General features: G+C 40.6%; 1 protein-coding gene across 1 annotated transcript in view; it reads left to right on the top strand.

Moving 5' to 3' along the window:
- CDH18 (cadherin 18, type 2) overlaps positions 1-19,364 on the top strand; it is a 597,814-nt gene that overhangs the window by 142,972 nt on the left and 435,478 nt on the right. The window lies entirely within an intron of this gene.

Raw genomic sequence — 19,364 nt, 5'->3', positions numbered from 1 at the left:
CAAACTTGTGGTGAGTCAGCAATCAATCTGACCCGCTGATGCATATTGCTGTCTAACCTTATTTCTGGACTTATACGGGAAACAGTGGACCGAACTGTTGGTCTGTGCCACATGTAGCCTACCAGAGTCCATACTCACATTGTGTACTTGTTTAACTGTATCTGCCTGGGCATTTAAGCATTTTGAGTCATTAATCTTAAAGCTAGAAGTGATGAACGGTTTTCACTTAGTGCCTAGACTTCTAGCACAGTGAAAACATAAAGATGGTCAGGGGAAGACATGACTTTATTTGAAGAAATGTTATCTTGTATGCACAACTGAGGAACTCTCAGAATCTTATAACACTGCAATACTCCAAAGCTGAGCTAACAGAATATCATACAGGAAAATAAAAATTTACCCTAGCTAAACATCTTACATCATCAAAAAAAATCAACCTCTAATTTTCGAATATCTAGAAAAACGTTTTTCTCCTCAAATCACATCAGAATAGCATAAAATATACAAAGTTTAAAAGCAACAAAGCATATCCTCCATCTACCACTAATTACATTTATTTGGACAGTGAAAATCCACTGGACCTTTTAACAACAACTATTAGGGCTTCCCAGGTGGCTCAGTGGTACAGAATCCACCTGCAAATGCAGGAGACTCGACTTAAATCCTCGGGTAGGGAAAATCCCCTGGAGAAGGAAATGGCAACCCACTGGAGTATTCTTGCCTGAAAACCCCCATGGTCAGAGGAGCCTGGTGGGTTATAGTCCATCGAGTCGCAAAGAGTCAGATATGACTGAGCAACTGAGCATGCACACATACACATACTCTAAGGGACTGAAATAATGTTGACATTCTTCACAGAGTTATGAAACCAACTCCCAGTTAGAGCATGATGTGTATTGGTTATCAAAAAACTGACATACTTAACTACTTAAGATTTCACATGCTTGTACAGGTACGACATATTTTTGTGTTACTAGTATTGGTGTTTCATTTGATTTATCAAAAGGCACATGCAAACCTGTAAACTTTTATTTAGAATACTGGAGCTTAATGATAAAATATTTTGTGTGCTGTTTAAAGTATGAAGAAGGACTTTCCCACATGAAAAATTCAATGTAAAAAACACTAAAAATTATTTTAACTTTAAATAGTAATACTGATACATTACTTACTTTAGCAAATCATGTCAGTCAATGTGAATCAATATGAAAAGTGGTCAGATATTTATTTGCTCATTAAAAACTGGGGAGATTATATAGCAGAGTTATCTAAAAATGTGAGTTTAGATGGAACTTCCTATCAGCAACTTCAAACACCTTGATCTGCAAAGTATAAATATAGTTTTGACTAATCATAGTTCCCTGATAGCTCAGTTGGTAAAGAATCCGCCTGCAACACAGGAGACCCTGGTTCACTTCCTGGGTTAGGAAGATCTGCTGGAGAAGGGATGGGCACCCAGTCCACTCTTCTTGGGCTTCCCTTGTGGCTCAGCTGGTAAAGACTCTGCCTGCAATGTGGAAGATGTGGGTTTGATCCCTGGGTTGGGAAGATCCCCTGGAGAAGGGAAAGGCTACCCACTCCAGCATTCTGGCCTGGAGAATTCCATGGACAGAGGAGCCTGGCAGGCAACCATCTGTAGGATCACAAAGAATTGGACATGACTGGGCGACAACACTACAGTAACACTAATGTCATATGGGCATGCTAAGGCGCTTCAGTCGTGTCAATCTCTGTGACCCCATGGATTGTAACCTGCCAGGCTCCTATGTCCATGAAATTCTCCAGGCAAGAATGCTGGAATGGATCTAGTATTCCTCCTCCTCCAGGGGAATCTTCCAGAGCCAGGATCAAACCCTCCTCTCGTGTCTACTGCGTTGGCAGGTGGGTTCTTTACCACTAGCACCACCTGGGAAGCCCAATAATGTCATATATTTATATGTAAATTACTTTTGTAGCTTCTGAGATTGATTATTTTGTTCAATCTCCATGGCATCCTCTAAGGACAGAATGTCATTAAGTGAGATTGAAAGCTTTAGCAATTCTGGATACAGTTATTACCATTAAAATCAGAGGAAAAATATATGTTACAAAGGAAAAGTGATAGTTTTTCACTGAGAAGATACAGAATAACTCTCTTTGTACATTGTAATTATAATCAAAAGTGGCCTAAAATATTCATTTGGGTGGACCATCGCAACAGGTGAAATTGTAAGTTGCTGATGATTAACCATTGATCCTCCAGTGTACGTAGAATGAAAGCAACATGGAATGATCAAGGATACGACATACCATGATTGTATTAAGTAAAGTATTAATAAAAGATCCAAGACATATCTTGTAATTCCCACTACACAGATAATTTTTTTAAACTGGCATGATGCTGTGTTTACTCCTTAGAAATAGGGTGACACTGGTAAGTTTTAAGTACTTCTGAGGTGACTCTGCTGCTGCTGCTAAGTCGCTTCAGTCGTGTCCGACTCTGTGCGACCCCATAGATGGCAGCCCACCAGGCTCCCCCATCCCTGGGATTCTCCAGGCAAGAACACTGGAGCAGGTTGCCATTTCCTTCTCCAATGCATGAAAGTGAAAAGTGAAAGGGAAGTCGCTCAGTAGTGTCCGACTCTTAGCAACCCCATGGACTGCAGCCTACCAGGCTCCCCCGTCCATGGGATTTTCCAGGCAAGAGTACTGGAGTGGGGTGCCATTGCCTTCTTCATTAAGTCCAGTAGAGATTACTAAATTCAAAATCCAGTTTAATCCATTTCTATCTTTACACCACTCTTGTTCCTCTCATTTCTTCCCTTTCCCCTCCATACCTGCAGTCCCAATAGTGCCTGATATGAACCCTCATTATTTGACTGAAAGGGCTGAGGTGCAGTCATTATCCCCTTTTTAGACTCGGGCCCCCAAGATTGGTTTTAGGGAGGAATGTTGGAGGAGATAGTGCTCATTTTATGGAAATGAGCATATATTTTTGTGTTGGAGGAATTTTCTCACTTTGTTCTTCTTCAGTCTGTCTCCATCAGAGGATTCTAGTCATGTGACATGCATGTTTTTCATGAGGTGTTAGGTTTCTGCCTGACATTGTCCTACAATTTTGTTTACATCAGTGTACTATGGACAAGTGATATAACCCCAGAATAAAGTATAGAGAAGTTAGTCCTACGTGTGTGTACCTAGTTCTCATGTCTGAAAGCTTGGATTCTGACAGATTTTTATCATATATCTCTGAAAGGAGATTTTCTGCTTGTTAAAATATTAATTCTCCTGTCTTCTCCAGTTCTCTCCACTTGGGTCAATGTCCAAGTAATTGTAAATAAAACCCAAGAGCTGGATCTACCCAGAGATAGAAAATGCTGTTAATTTCTCATTAATTTTTGTTCCTCCAATATTACTTTAAATATAATAATCTATAAAATAAGTAATATAGCACACTCTAATTATATATTTAGATAAACTGATTATTTGCAACCAGTAAATATGTTTTAGCTATATCACATGTATATTTCTGTATATGTGTGTGTATATATATAATACATATATCTATGTATTATATATGTGTATATATATACACATATATATGTTTAGTGTCTGGTATATAAGACCAGACTTCTGGTATAGAAGTAAATCGCATTGATAGAGTAATATGCTATTAATAACATCAGAAATTTTCCAGAAGATGTAAAATAATGGCTTAATAGATGTTTATGTAGATATTAAATCTTTTTTTTTCTCACTTCATTTTATGTTTCTTTACTTTCTAATTATTACCTTATATCTGTATATTTAATCACATTCAATCCAACCAAATTTTCTGTTAGATATATCCCTTGCAGGGTCATATTATGAAGAGGAGATTATTTACTTCCTCCTAACTACTCCTAATGGCACCCCACTCCAGTACTCTTGCCTGGAGGGTCCCATGGACGGGGAAGCCTGGTGGGCTGCAGTCCGTGGGGTCGCTAGGAGTTGGACAGGACTGAGCGACTTCACTTTCACTTTTCACTTTCATGCATTGGAGAAGGAAATGGCAACCCACTCCAGTGTTCCTGCCTGAAGAATCCCAGGGACAGCGGAGCCTGGTGGGCTCCCGTCTATGGGGTCCCACAGAGTTGGACACGACTGAAGCGACTTAGCAGCAGCAGCAGCAACTACTCCTATGTGTTACTATTAAAAACAAAAGTTAAGTGAGTCAAGTGAGTGACATGAAGTATGAATCTGAAGTTTTCTATGATATCAATTCCGATACATGTTAAGAATTATTATGTATCAAATTACATCATGGAAATGTTTTCTTCGAGGGGATGGTGGAGAGTTGTCTAAGAGTGTACTTTTTATGTGCTGTGTACTTGCTTGGATTGTCTATAGAGTAGAAAGACTCTGTAATTCACTACCCAAACCCAGACACTTTGAAGTATGAAAAGTATAAAACACTAATACTCCTGTCAAGATGACAAGCATAAAATGAGATCTTCCAGGGCAGTCTAGGATGTGGCTACCTTACTGAGAAATCCAGCACCAAAAATAATATGTTCTTTCCTGCATCTGTCTTCTGACATCTTTTAAAAAATATTTATTTTTATTTATTTGGCTGGACTCGGTCTTAATTAAAGTAGGCAGAATCTTTACTTATAGTATGTGAACTCCTGGCTGTGGCTTGTGGAATCTAGTTTCTTAACCAGGGGTCCAGCCAGCTGGTCTGCATTGGGAGCTCGGAGCCTTAGCTAGTGGACCATCAGGGAAGTTCCTCCTCTGGCATCTTAAATGCTGCTCTGATGACTTGATACTGGATAGGTTCCTCACACCTTTGTGTTTCATTGATCTTGACTTGCACCTGACGTACCCTCCTCCTTTGGTTCATTATTGGACAAAACTTCCTTGAGTATTCTACTGCTTCTGTGCTCCTTCCCCTTCCGGTGCCCTCAGGCACAAGACTGCCTTTCCTCCCTATCCAGACTGAACTGAGCAGTCACTAAATGCTTCCTGGATTTTCCTCTATGCTGAGGTTTGTAAGAACACATTTCCTTCTTGACAGGATAATAATTTGATTATACTGATTATGTGTTCTTCACGCACAATCCCCATTCCACACTGATTGCTCTGAGTTTTATTATAGAAACGCCTCGAGGCATATTTCATTTTGTGGAGAGAAAATGATTTATGTGTTTTAAGAGACTTGGTTTCTGTTTTCGAGAGCAAAACTGGAGAACTCTAATCCACAAGTTTATGCCTTAAACAGTGAGAAAGGTTTTGGTTTTGTTTTCCCACATACCCAGATTTGGCAATGATGCCTCTGGCTGTGGAAGGGAGAAAAGCAAATGAGGAAATGTGAAGTTGGCAACCCACCCAGTATTCTTGCCTGGAGAATCTCATGGACAGAGGAGCCTGGTGGGTCCAGTCCTCAAGGTCGCAAAGAGTCAGACGCGACTGAGCAACTAACACTAATTAACTGAAAAGTTGTTATGATCTGTGTTACCCGTGAACATGGTCTAGGAAAGAGGTAGCTGAAAGAGATGAACACATCTTAAAGATGGAGGGAACTTAACCTGTTTACTGGTTGAATCCTGGGGAAATAAGTTCTGTTTCTATTAAATACCAACATGCCTTAGTGACAGTACAATGTAAATGTGACAAAAAGGATGTGAGTCAAACCCACTCTCCCCCACCTCCTGCAGCCCTTCTCTGATGTCAGTATGTGTGTGTGTCTGTGTTTTAGTCACTCAATTGTGTCTGCAGCCCATGGACTATAGCCTGCCAGGCTCTTCTGTCCATGGAATTCTCCAGGCAGGAATACATGAGTGGGTTGCCATTCCCTTTTCCAGGAGATCTTCCCATTACAGTCAGGGTCTCCTATATTACAGGCAGATTCTTTACCATCTGAACAACCAGGGTGATGTCAGAGATGATCCCAAATTTCTCATATCCTTGAAAGGAGCAAAGTGGTAATCCTGAGATACTGATGAGCATTGAGAGACACTGAGGACATGAGGAGTCCCTTGAGAAGAAAGATCAGAGACCCACTGAGACCATAGTGTTCTCTGTTGGAACAAGCCAAGATGGCTGCCCCTCCCTGACACTCAATCCTCCTCCACCATCTCCACCTGTCACCTTGAAAAGGATAAAATCCAGAAATCCAGAAAAGACAGCTTTCATTTGCATAGACAGAATTCCTTAGGATTTGACTAAATTCAATATTGAAATAGAGATTGAGTTTTTGTGTTTAAGTAACAAAAGCTACATTTTGGACATCTGGCTGTAGATTATACATCAAGCGGCTTTTCAAATAGAGAGAGAGGATCAAGAACTCAAAGACACTAAGTAGCTGTAATTGGCCAGGTCCCGTGTTTCATATTTTGCATATATAATCTCATGCATCCTGCAAAATAACTCTTATGCTTAGAGTCTTATTCAGAGTTCTTGCAAAAAAAAAGTATCTTTATTCAAAGGCTTGTAAGGAGATGGTTTATTTTGTGATGACATCCTAAGGAACACATGTGAGCTGTGGATGGAAAGCTAGCGCACCTTGTCCTCTGGAGATGGTCGTTGTGGACAGCTAAGGCTTGATCCATCTGGGTACTGAGGGATTGTGGAGAAAGTGCTTCTGACTCAGCAGCCTAAAACGGGGCCCCAAAACAGGAATATTTGCCTATCAGTTAACATTTCCTCTTTGATTGTTCATACCCTGGCACTTCAAAATTTGTGTGTGGCAGAATGGCTGAGTTGGTTCCCTTAGTGTCTGTGTGCAAAATTAGCAAGATATCCTGGGATTAAAAAAAAAAAAATACGGTATATGCTAAACATCTACAGCTGGTTGCACACAAGAGCCAGAATAGCTCAGCAGTAAAGAATCTGTTTGCAATACAGGAGCTACAGGAGACTCGGGTTCAATCCCTGGTTCAGGAAGATTTCCTGGAGGAGGAAATGGCTATCCACTCCAGTATTCTTTCCTGGGGAATTTCACGGACAGAGGAACCTGGCAGAGGGGTCACAAAGAGTCAGACAGGACTGAAGGGACTGAGCATGTACATATGGAGGATCAAAATATGACTTAAAATTCATTCCATAGATCTAGAGCTGACTTCAGGAGTATACAACCAGAGCAATCATGCCCTGTGTTCAGAAGGGGCCTGCACTGGGGGATTAATGCTCTGTGAAATTCTTGTGAATGTTAACTTTGAGTTTGTATTTTCTAAGTGAAGTCTGATGGGGCAATAATGCACCCATTTGGGACTTGGAATATCGCACTGAAACCATGTAACTCAGATTGGGACTTGAATCCACAGTCTTTTAACTGAAATCATACACTTGATCATAGAACTTAATGAGGCTCAGATTCTTGATGTCTCCTTGCAGAAAGAACTCAGTGAGACAAAAAGTGATAGCTAAGAAGCAGGGGCTTTCCTGGTCGTGCTAGTGGTAAAGAAACTGCCTGCCAATGCAGAAGACCTAAGAGAGTTGGGTTTGGTCGTGAGTTGGGAAGATCCCTTGCAGGAAGGCATGGCAACCCACTCCAGTATTCTTGCCTGGAGAATCCCACGGACAGAGAAGCCTGGCTATAGCCCATAGGGTCACACATAGTCACAACAAGCGACTTAGCACTCATACATACAGAGATTTATTTAGAGAGAAACATGTTTACAAATAGAGTGTGGGCCATCTCAGAAGGTCAAAGCAGCCTCAGAGTATGGGGTTGTCAGTTTCATAGCTTAATGAGTGGGAGGAGTATTCTAACAATTTGGAGGAAGTGGTGGGGAATTCCAGGAATTGGGCCAACACCCACTTGACTACAATGCAGGAGACTGGGAATTGATTCCTGGCTCAGGAAGATCCTCTGGAGAAGGAAATGGTAAATCAGTCCAGTATTCTTGCCTGGAGAATCCTATGGACACAAAAGCCTGGTGGGCTACAGTCAGTTCAGTCGCTCAGTCATGTCAGAATCTTTGTGACCCCATGGACTGTAGCACGCCAGGCTTCCCTGTCCATCACCAACTCCTGGAGCTTACTCAAACTCATGTCCATTGAGTCAGTGATGCCATCCAACCATCTCATCCTCTGTCATCCCCTTTTCCTCCTGCCTTCAATCTTTCCCAGCATCAGAGTCTTTTCCAGTGAGTCAGTTCTTCGCATCAGGTGGCCAAAGTATTGGAGTTTCAGCTTCAGCATCAGTCCTTCCAATGAATATTCAGGACTGATTCCCTTTAGGATGGACTGGTTGGGTCTCCTTTCAGTCCAAGGGACTCTTAAAAGTCTTCTCCAACACCACAGTTCAAAAGGATAAATTCATTGGTACTCAGTTTTCTTTATAATCCAATTTTCACATCCATATATGACTACTGGAAAAACCAAAGTTTTGACTAGAGGGACCTTTATTGGCAAAGTAATGTCTCTGCTTTTTAATATGCGGTCTAGGTTAGTCATAGCTTTTCTTCCAAGAAGCAAGCATCTTTTAATTTAATGGCTGCAGTCACCATCTGCAGTAATTTTGGAGCTCAAGAAAATAGTCTCTCACTGTTTGCATTGTTTCTCCATCTATTTGCCATGAAGTGATGGGACCAAATGCCATGATCTTAGTTTTCTGAATGTTGAGTTTTAAGTCAACTTTTTCACTCTCCTCCTTCACTTTAATCAAGAGGCTCTTTAGTTCTTCTTCACTTTCTGCCATTAGGGTGGTGTCATCTGCATATCTGAGTTTATTGATAATTCTCCCAGCAACTTTGATTCCATCTTGTGCTTCAACCAGCCCAGCACTTCTCATGATATACTCTGCATATAAAGTAAATAAGCGGGGTGACACTATACAGCCTTGACATTCTCCTTTCCCGATTTGTAACCAGTCTGTTGTTCCATGTTTGGTTCTAACTGTTGCTTCTTGACCCACATACAGATTTCTCAAGAGGCAGGTCAGGTGGTCTGGTATTCCCATTTCTTTAAGAATTCTTCACAATTTCTTGTGATTCACACAGTCAAAGGCTTTGGCATAGTCAGTAAAGCAAAAGTATATTTTTCTGGAACTCTGTTGCTTTATCGATGATCCAGTGGATGTTGGCAATTTGATCTCTGGTTCTTCTGCTGTTTCTAAATCCAGCTTAGTTCATAGTCCACGTACTGTTGAAGCCTGGCTTGGAGAATTTTGAGCATTATTTTGGTAGTGGGTGAGTTGAGTGCAATTGTGTGATAGTTTGAACATTTTTTGGCATTGTCTTTCTTTTGGATTGGAATGAAAACTGAACTTTTCCAGTCCTGTGGCCACTGCTGAGTTTTCCAAACCTGCTGGCATATTGAATGCAGCACTTTCACAGCATCATCTTATAGGATTTGAAACAGCTCAACGGGAATTTCATCACCTCCACTAGCTTTGCTCATAGTGATGCTTCCTAAGGTCCCCTTGACTTCACATTCCAGGATGTCTGGCTCTAGGTGAGTGATCACACCATCGTGGTTATCTGGGTCATGAAGATCTTTTTTTAATAGTTCTTCTGTGTATTCTTGCCACCTCTTCTTAATATCTTTTGCTTCTGTTAGGCCCATACCATTTCTATTCTTTATTGTGCCCATCTCTGCATGAAATGTTCCCTTGGTGTCTCTACTTTTGTGTTGCTATATTTTTGGCTGCTTGATTGGTGGCTGACTACTTCCTTCTCTCTGGTCCTCCTGGCCCCACCAGGCTTAATAACCCTCTTTTCCATCCTGAGACTCTGGCTGCTTCTTCCTAGGGCAGTGACCCAGTTATGTGTGTAGATAAAAGAAGGGCAACTTTGTTGTTGCCCTCTGTCCCAGTGGGAGCCTGAGCCCAGGGAGATTCAGAGTCAGGCTCACTCCATGTATTCTGGGAGGGCACAAGGCAGTGGCCGTTCTTTCTGTGGCTCAGTGTCGTAGATGGGATATTTGAAAAGAGACTCAGCTCTCCTAAATGCCTCGAACCCAGGCAAATGTATCTCAGAAGAGGGATAGAAGAGGAGGAGTTTTTACAAGACCTCTTCTTTGTTTGGAAGAGAGGGAAATCCTTTGAGATTTACCATCTTCAGAGGGTTGGGAATGGAGATTGCCTTCCCCACTGTATTCACTGCATTTTCTTTGATGTTTTGATGATTTGGATCTTGAGGTGGAAAAAAAGACTTCGCCTCCCAAGGTCAGTGCATTCTTAAAGAAAGATAAGGACTCTCTGCTTTTCATGTGCAAAATGATCAAAAGTGCACCACCTCCCATCTCCCACCTGCCTAATCTAGTTCTTCTAATGCAAGGAGGTATTGATTCTCCTGCCCAAATCATGCTGGGGTGAATTCTTCAACTAGGAATCTGCTGAATTCTTTCAAAGCAAACCTACTTAGCCTACTTTCCCTGTCTTACCCATCATTTCTCCAGAAACTGGCAGTTCCCTGCCTTCCTCTCTCTCACCCACCCTCCAGCCTCCACATTCTCTCCTATTGTCCTGTGTGTCATGAAAGTGTTAGTCATTCAATATTGTCCAACTCTTTACCACCCCATGGACTGTAGCCCGCCAGGCTCCTCTGTCCATGGAATTCTCCAGGCAAAAATACTGGAGTGGGTAGCCATTCCAGATTCTTCAGCGAATCTTCAACCAAGGGCTTGAACCCAGGTCTCCTGTATTGCAGGCAGATTCTTTACCATCTGAGCTACTATTTTCCCACTCTTAAATATGGTAATAAATTATCTTTTCAGAGAGAGTCATCTCCTGATCTATCAACTTCATAGACCTGAATAAAAGCAAAAATCACAGGTACATTTTAAAATACCCACTGGTTCCATTTTCATTTTACAATGGGCCCTGCCACTATGTAGCAAATCCTGCATTAGGAAAACTGTTAGAAGTAGGTTAAGCTTCTTAAAGTTACATCTGTTAAGTGGCAGTGTTGTGGAATCCATAGTCACAAAACACACCTCAGAGGATGCTGAAGACAGTGGAGTACAGTTTATTACACCAGTGGGTCCAAAGGGAATCAGTTCCCAACAAGGACCCTAGATGTTTCTGAGAGGCCCAGTTTTATGCCCCCCTACATGACTGGTTACATGTTAGCAACCTCTTTGTTGTATATGACTGAGTTTTATAACAAATAGGTGCTAGGAAAATAAACAATTAAGGTTAAGGGTTGGGGGACAATGATTATACATCAAGGGGAGGATGTCTCCATGTAACATTAATCTAACACAGGCAGCCTGACCTCAACTACTACTACTACTACTACTAAGTCGCTTCAGTCGTGTCTGACTCTGTGCGACCCAATGGACAGCAGCCCACCAGGCTCCCCCATCCCTGGGATTCTCCAGGCAAGAACACTGGAGTGGGTTGCCATTTCCTTCTCCAATGCATGAAAGCGAAAAGTGAAAGTGAAAGAAGTCGTGTCCGACTCTTTGCAACCCATGGACTGCAGCCTACCAGGCTCCTCCATCCTTGGGATTTCCCAGGCAAGAGTACTGGAGTGGGGTGCCATTGCCTTCTCCTACAATCTCCATTCGTCATTGTTGGGAGGGAAGTCTTCAGGAGACCTGGTTTTCATTAGCAAGTTTCCTCACTCTTGGGCAAGGTTCATGCCCAGTTCATATCTTGTCTTTAAGACATGATAGGCTTCAAGATGGAATCTCTCTTGCTTTTCTCACACTGGCCCCAACATTATGGCTCATTTTCTCTCTGTAAACTTTGGATTCTTGTTCCATTTACACCACTTTGCCTGAGAAACTGAAGTACCAACTAACCACCCAAGAGACTGTTAAATAATGTGAGTTTAGGGAGTAAATTTAGGATGTGGTATTGAGATAAAGAACACACAGGAACCAAGCAGATTCTAGTATGTTAAATGAATGGTGGTGGCTTGTCACAAAGTCATACCCCACTTCTGCGACCCCTTGGACTAGCCCACCAGGGTCCTCTGTCCATGGAATTTCCCAGCAAAAATACTGGAGTGGGTTGCCATTTTCTTCTCCAAATGAATGAATATATTAGTGGATTAAATAAATATATTTCCTTAAAAATAGAAATGTTTTGGGACCACGGATAGCTCAGAACCTCAGAACAAGCCAGGGATTTGAAGACTATAGTCTGGGAAGAGTATCTCAGAAAGCTCTGAGAACTGTTCCACCCATTGGAAGAGGAGGCAGAGTTATATACATTTTGTAAATGTAGACAGTTATGCTATGCTGTGCTGTGCTAAGTCGCTTTAGTCATGTCTGACTCTTTGTGACCCTATGGACCATAACCCATAAGGCTCCTCTGTCCATGGGATTCTCCTGGAAAGAATACTGGAGTGGGTTGTTGTGCCCTCCTCCAGGGGATCTTCTTGACCCAGGGATCAGACCTGCATCTCTAAAGTCTCCTGCACTGGCAGGCAGGCTCTTTACCATTAGCACCACCTGGGAAGCTGATGCAAGTATATACATATACATTTATCTGTATATATACATATGCATCTGTAAATCAAATGATGTTTTATTGACACTTTACATAGTCAAATCTAAGTGGCATTATGATATCTCCTTACAAGATGAAGAAGGAATGCTGTATTTGAGGAGTTGTCTTGTTGATGCTGGGAGAATGTTGCTTTTCATTTAAAGTGGGTATTCTTGCTGATGGGGAGGTTTGGATGATGCATAAAGCAGATACGCAATGCAGGGAGAGGGGGGAGAGGATGCCAAAGAGCAGAGATTTGTTTAAATTTTTCTTGGCTTTCTGTAAAATATGAATAAGTAAAGTTTAAATTTATTTCACAGCTTTCTTCTTCTATATACATAAAGTTGTATGTTTGAGATAATAAAATACAATACAAAAGACTTTGTGATACCCGGCAGTATCAGATACTTTCTCAGTACCTAGAAAAAGATTTATTCTAAAATTTTGATTATTTTGAGTGATTCTATTACTTATTTCCTTTTAAATATGTAGTAATTATTTAGTCTTAGATTATCAGATTACTATCCGCATTTGAAACAGTGTTCTTTTCTTCCAGGGGCATGCTCTTCACAGGGCTTTTTGGCCACCATATTCTACACCTTTCTTCTTACCTCACTAGTGTCTCCTCCTCAAGCTTCTTTGATGGTACTTTTCAATTTCATATTCATCTAAATATTGATGGATCCAAGGGTTAGTTCCTGGGACCCATTCCTATGTGTACTTATTCCACGGATGATGTTATTCAGCTTGTGTGATTGCATGCTAAGTCACTTCAGTTGTATCTGACTCTTTGTAACCCTACGGACTGTAGCCTGCCAGGATCCTCTGTCCATGGAATTCTCCAGGCAAGAATACTGTCATGGGTTGCCATGCCCTCCTCCAGGGGATCTTCCTGACCCAGGGATCGACCCTCAATGTCTCCTACATCTCCTGCACTGGCAAGAGTGTTCTTTACCATTGGCATCACCTGGGATTCAATTATCATCTTTATTCTGATGATCCACAGCCTAGAACTCTGAGCTTGAACACCTTTCTGCTCATTAATCATTGTGAAGAGCTGATCAAATAAGCACCACAATTCTAAAGGTGGAAAGTGTGTTAGTTTCTCAGTCATGTCTGACTCTGTGACCCAATAGACTGTAGCCTCCCCAGTTCCTCTGTCCAGGCAAGAATATTGGTGTGGGTAACTATTTCCTTCTCCAGAGGATCTTCCTGACCTAGGTATTGAACCCAGGTCTCCTGCATTGCAGGCACATTCTTTACCATCTGAACCACTAGGGAAGCCCCAAAGGTATCAAACTGATATTTTAATATTTCCTCCCACGCACCATTAAAAAATCTTGCCTTCTTAGACATTTTCCAGTAAATGTAAACATTTTGCAAGTATGAACATGACATTTCCAGTTGTTTAGATGAAAGGTATTGGATTTATCTTAGAGTTCCCTCTTTTTAATTTTTTAACTGCCCATATTATAATTTATCAATGATATCTCTTGGCTTGACCTTCAAAATATACCCAAAATCTGATCCCTTCTCACCATCTCCAGTCCAAGGTACTCTCATCTCTCCTTGGCCTCTGGTCCCCAGACTTCTACCTTTGTCCCTATACAGTCTGTTATCAACAGAGTGGCCAAAAGTTTCCTGAAGAAGAACAAATCAAGTCCTTCTTTTGCTTTAAGCACACTTCACTCAGATTCAAAGTACACTTTTTATAGGGATCCTTACAGCATCTGCCCCTCCTTCACCTCTCCAACTTCACTCCTTACTCATCAGCCACCTTCCTATTCCTGGAAACAAACTCAAGGTCATGAGGCCAGTCTAGTCCTAACCCTGATTCTCTTCCCTCACATTTTCTATAATAAGCATGCTTACCTCCTTCATCCATCCATTCATCCATCCATCTATCCATCTATCCATCCATCCATCACATGCTCCATCATGTCCAACTCTTTGTGACCCTATGGACTTTAACCCACCAGGCTCCTCCGTCTATGGGGTTTTCCAGGAAAAAAAATACTGGAGTGGATTGCTATTTCCTCCTCCAGAGGATCTTCCTGACCCAAGGATACAACCCACATCTCCTGAGTGACTGCATTACAAGAAGATTCTTTACCACTTGAGCCATCAGAGAAGCCCCTTACCTCTTCCAACATCTAGATAATTTATGCCCAGAATCTCGCTGTCAAATGGGAATCAATTACTACTATTTGCAGCTTTATCAAGAAGTGTGAGAGGCACGGAGACCCTTAGCTGCTAAGAATCTAGGTTCTCTCTGTGCAAAGATTTTAATAGCGATCTATAGCAGAGTACATCTATTTTTTTGGTATTATGGTGTTTTATATTACGAAATAATGCTTTATAAATTAGTTTTTTATATCACAAATGTATGTAAATTGGAATAAAATCTTAGCCCTAATTTCAGATGGAACCAGTTTTTAGTTTTCATCAAGATCTACTAGCCAATTTATAATCTAGTCAGCTCCTAGTTGAAACTGATGCTATTTGTGTACAGAATGTGATTTAAATACAAAATTCTAAGACATGAACAATGATTCAGGAAAATGTCATTAATTCATTTAGCATGTTTATTAAAAGAAAGTGAAAGCTTCAGACTATTAGAAAGTCTTTTACTGTTATTCTTTTGGCATTACCTAAGCAAATGCAGTGCCTTCCAATAAAGAAAAGAATAGCTTTGCTTCCTCCACTATCATCTCTAAATCCTATTTGTCTAAAAATCATTTTAAAGTTTGAGACCTATATGTACATGCATGCTTGCTCAGTTGCTTCAGTCATATCTGACTCTTTGCAACGCTATGGACTATAGCCTGCCAGGCTCTTCTGTCCATGGGATTCTCCAGGAAAGAACTGGAGTGGGTTGCCATGCCCTTCTCCAGGAAATCTTCCAGACCCGGATATTGAACCTGCATCTCTTACATCTGTTGCATTGGCAGGCAGGTTCTTTACCACTGTCACTACCCACAAAGCCCTCAAAATGTACACACTGCTATATTTAAAATGGATAACCAACAAGGACAATATAGCACAGAACTCTATTCAATGTTATGTGACAGCCTGTATAGGGGACAGCTTGGGGAAGAATGGATACTTGTATATGTATGGCTAAGTCCCTTTGCTGTCTTACATGAAATATCACATCATTGCTAATCAGCTATACTCCAATATAAAATTAAAAAAAATAAAATCATATGTAAAATTTGCAAAATTGACTTTAAAATTTACCGGAACTGAATTAGAATGTTTTCCTAAAATAACATGAAAATATATTGTCTTAAGTGAAGTCTCGCTTATTAATTTCTTTGTCTTGATACATTTGTATACAATAAACATAACTGCATTGAAGAAATTTTAAAAATAGAAAAAAAATTCTGTAACCTAATTCTAAACATACCTATTTAAATTTTACAAGTCTTTCCAGTCTTGTCTTAAATGAATGTTTATTTTTAATTATGTGCATGTTTGCTCCATAACTCAGTCATTTCTGACTCTTTGAAACACCATGGATTGTAGCCCACCCGGCTCCTCTGTCCATGGAATTGTACTGGCAAGGATACTGGAGTGGGTTGCCATTTTCTCCTCTAATTTTTAATATCAATATTGCAATAATAATTTATAAGTAGTATAAATATAATAAGCTAACATACTACAAAGGTACTAAAATAATAATTTATATAATAATCATTTTTAGGATAAAATTCAATTAAAAATCACCTTGAAAATATCTTAAATGAGGTAGTAGTTGACTTTTTTTTTTCTTGTTTAAATCTGGCATCCCAAATATGGCAACTTCTTAATCTACATACTAGATGGTAAGCTCTTATTTTATTTTTATTTTTTTGCTGTTGTTCAGTGGCTCAGAAGTGACCAGCTCTTTGCAACCCCATGGACTGCAGTATGCTAGGCTTCCCTGTCCTTCACCATCTCCCAGAGCTTCTCAAACTCATGTCCATTGAATCGGTGATACCATCCATACATCTTGTCCTCTGTCATTCCCTTCTCTTCCCGCCTTCTATTTTTCCCAACATCAGTATATTTTCCAATGAGTTCAGATCAGATCAGTTGCTCAGTCATGTCCCACTCTTTGCAACCCCATGAATAGCAGCACACCAAGCCTCCCTGTCCATCACCAACTCCTGGACTTCACTGAGACGTCCATCAAGTCAGTGATGCCATCCAGCCATCTCATCCTCTGTCGTCCCCTTCTCCTCTTGCCCCCAATCCCTCCCAGCATCAGAGTCTTTTCCAGTGAGTCAACTTTTCACATCAGGTGGCCAAAGTACTGGAGTTTCAGCTTTAGCATCATTCCTTCCAAAGAAATCCCAGGGCTGATCTCCTTCAGAATGGACTGATTTCGCTTTTCATATTAGGTGGCCAAAGAATTGGAGCTTCAGCTTCAGTATCAGTTCTTCCAGTGAATATTTGGGGTTAATTTCCTTTAGGATTGACTGGTTTGGTCTCCTTGCAGTCCACGGGACTCTCAAGTCTCTTCTCCAGCACCACAATTTGAAAGCTTCCATCATTTGGCACTCAGCCTTCTTTATGGTCCAACTCTCACATCCATACATGACTATTAGAAAAACCATAGGTTCAGCTATATGGATCTTTGTCCACAAAGTAATGTCTCTGGTTTTGAATACACTGTATAGGCTTATCATAGTTTTTCTTCCAGGAAGCAAGCATCTTTTAATGCTGTAGTCATCATTTGTAGTGATTTTGGAGCCCAAGAAAATAGTCTTTCATTGTTTCCATTGCTTCCCCATCTGCATGCAATGAAGTAATGGGACTGGATGCCATGATCTTCATTTTTTGAACATTGAGTTTTAAGCCAGCTTTTTCACTCTCCTCTTTCACCTTCATCAAGATGTTCTTTGGTTCCTCTTTGCTTTCTGCCATAAGACTGGGGTCATCTTCATATCTGAGGTTATTGCCATTTCTCCCCACAATCTGGATCCCAGCTTGTGCTTCATCCAGCCTGGCATTTTGCATGATGTACTCTGCATATAAGTTAAATAAGCAGGGTGACAATATAGAGCCTTGATGCACTCCTTTCCCAATTTTGAACCAGTCCTTTGTTCCATGTTCAGTTCTAACTGTCACTTCTTGCCCTGCATACATTTGAGGTGGTTGCATTTGAAGTGGTCTGGTACTCCCATCTCTTTAAGAATGTTCCACAGTTTGTTGTGGAATCTGGGAATGGGATGGCTAGGGAAGCCTGGCGTGATGCAGTCCATGAGGTCTCAAAGAGTCAAACACAACTGAGTGACTGAACTGACTGGCAGTTTGTTGTGATCCACACAGTCAAAGGCTTTGTCATAGTCAATAAAGCAGAAGTTTATGTTTTTCTGGAACTCTCTTGCTCTTTCTATGATCCATCAGATTTTGGCAATTTGATCTCCGGTTCCTCTGCCTTTTTTAGATCAAGCTTGAACCTCTGGAAGTTCTTGGTTCATGTACTATTGAAGCCTAGCTTGGAGGATTTTCAGCATGACCTTGTTAGCATGTAAAATGAGTGCAATTGTGTGGTAGTTTGAACATTCTTTGGCATTGCCCCTCTTTGGGACTGGAATTAAACTGACCTTTTCCAGTCCTGTGACCACTGCTGAGTTTTCCAAATTTGCTGGCATATTGAGTGTATCACTTTGATAACATCAACTATTAGGATTTGAAATAGCTCAGCTGGAATTCCATCACTTCCACTACCTTTTTTCATAGTGATGCTCCGTAAGGCTCATTTGACTTCACACTCCAGGTTGTCTGGCTCTAGGTGAGTGATCACTCCATCATGGTTAACAGGTTCATTGAGATCTTTTTCATATAGTTCTTCTGTGCATTCTTGCCACCTCTTCTTAATATCTTCTGCTTCTGTTAGGTTCATGCCATTCGTGTCTTTTATTGTGCCTATCTTTGCATGAAATGTTCCCTGAAATGTTGATTTATTGCCAGTAAAAGCTCTTATCTTAGTGGCATTAAGTCAACATTCATTTTTATCTGTTGTAGCTAAAATGGTAATTATTAAAGCATTACTACTGAAAACATTGCATTTTGAGGGTCAAGCACAGCTGGGAGCTGCATGCTACCTGCAGCACCAGATGCTCCATTTGCTGTCATTGGTTTAGAATTATCTGCTCACATGAATGGTTGACAGAAGCATGGGGAGGTACCAAGCATCTGTATTACTGCAACATATATTAAATTTTTCTAGATAATCTATTTATATAACTTAACATAAAAAGGAAAAATAAAATATACACAAGAAAATGTCCTTTTTATCCAGTACATTCCACCTGGTCTCTACTCTTCTCCAAATAGGGAGTACTGTAATTCATCACATTTTTTTTTTTTAAGAATTGCATGAGGAGACTATAAACTCCTAGAGGAGAACATAGGCAAAACACTCTCTGACATACATCACAGCAGGATCCTCTATGACCCACCTCCCAGAATATTGGAAATAAAATCAAAAATAAACAAATGGGACCTAATTAACCTTAAAAGCTTCTGCACATCAAAGGAAACTATTAGCAAGGTGAAAAGACAGCCTTCAGAATGGGAGAAAATAATAGCAAATGAAGCAACTGACAAACAACTAATCTCAAAAATATACAAGCAACTCCTACAGCTCAACTCCAGAAAAATAAACGACCCAATCAAAAAATGGGCCAAAGAACTAAATAGACATTTCTCCAAAGAAGACATACAGATGGCTAACAAACACATGAAAAGATGCTCAACATCACTCATTATCAGAGAAATGCAAATCAAAACCACTATGAGGTACCATTTCACACCAGTCAGAATGGCTGCGATCCAAAAGTCTTCAAATAATAAATGCTGGAGAAAAGGGAACCCTCTTACACTGTTGGTGGGAATGCAAACTAGTACAGCCACTATGGAGAACAGTGTGGAGACTCCTTAAAAAACTGGAAATAGAACTGCCTTATGA

The sequence above is a fragment of the Bison bison genome, unplaced genomic scaffold (genome assembly GCF_000754665.1).
Source record: "Bison bison bison isolate TAMUID 2011002044 unplaced genomic scaffold, Bison_UMD1.0 scf7180017864538, whole genome shotgun sequence".
NCBI classification, from domain to species: domain Eukaryota; kingdom Metazoa; phylum Chordata; class Mammalia; order Artiodactyla; family Bovidae; genus Bison; species Bison bison.
The sequence above is the reverse complement of the archived record's forward strand: the minus strand, read 5'-3'. Positions and strand labels throughout refer to the sequence as shown.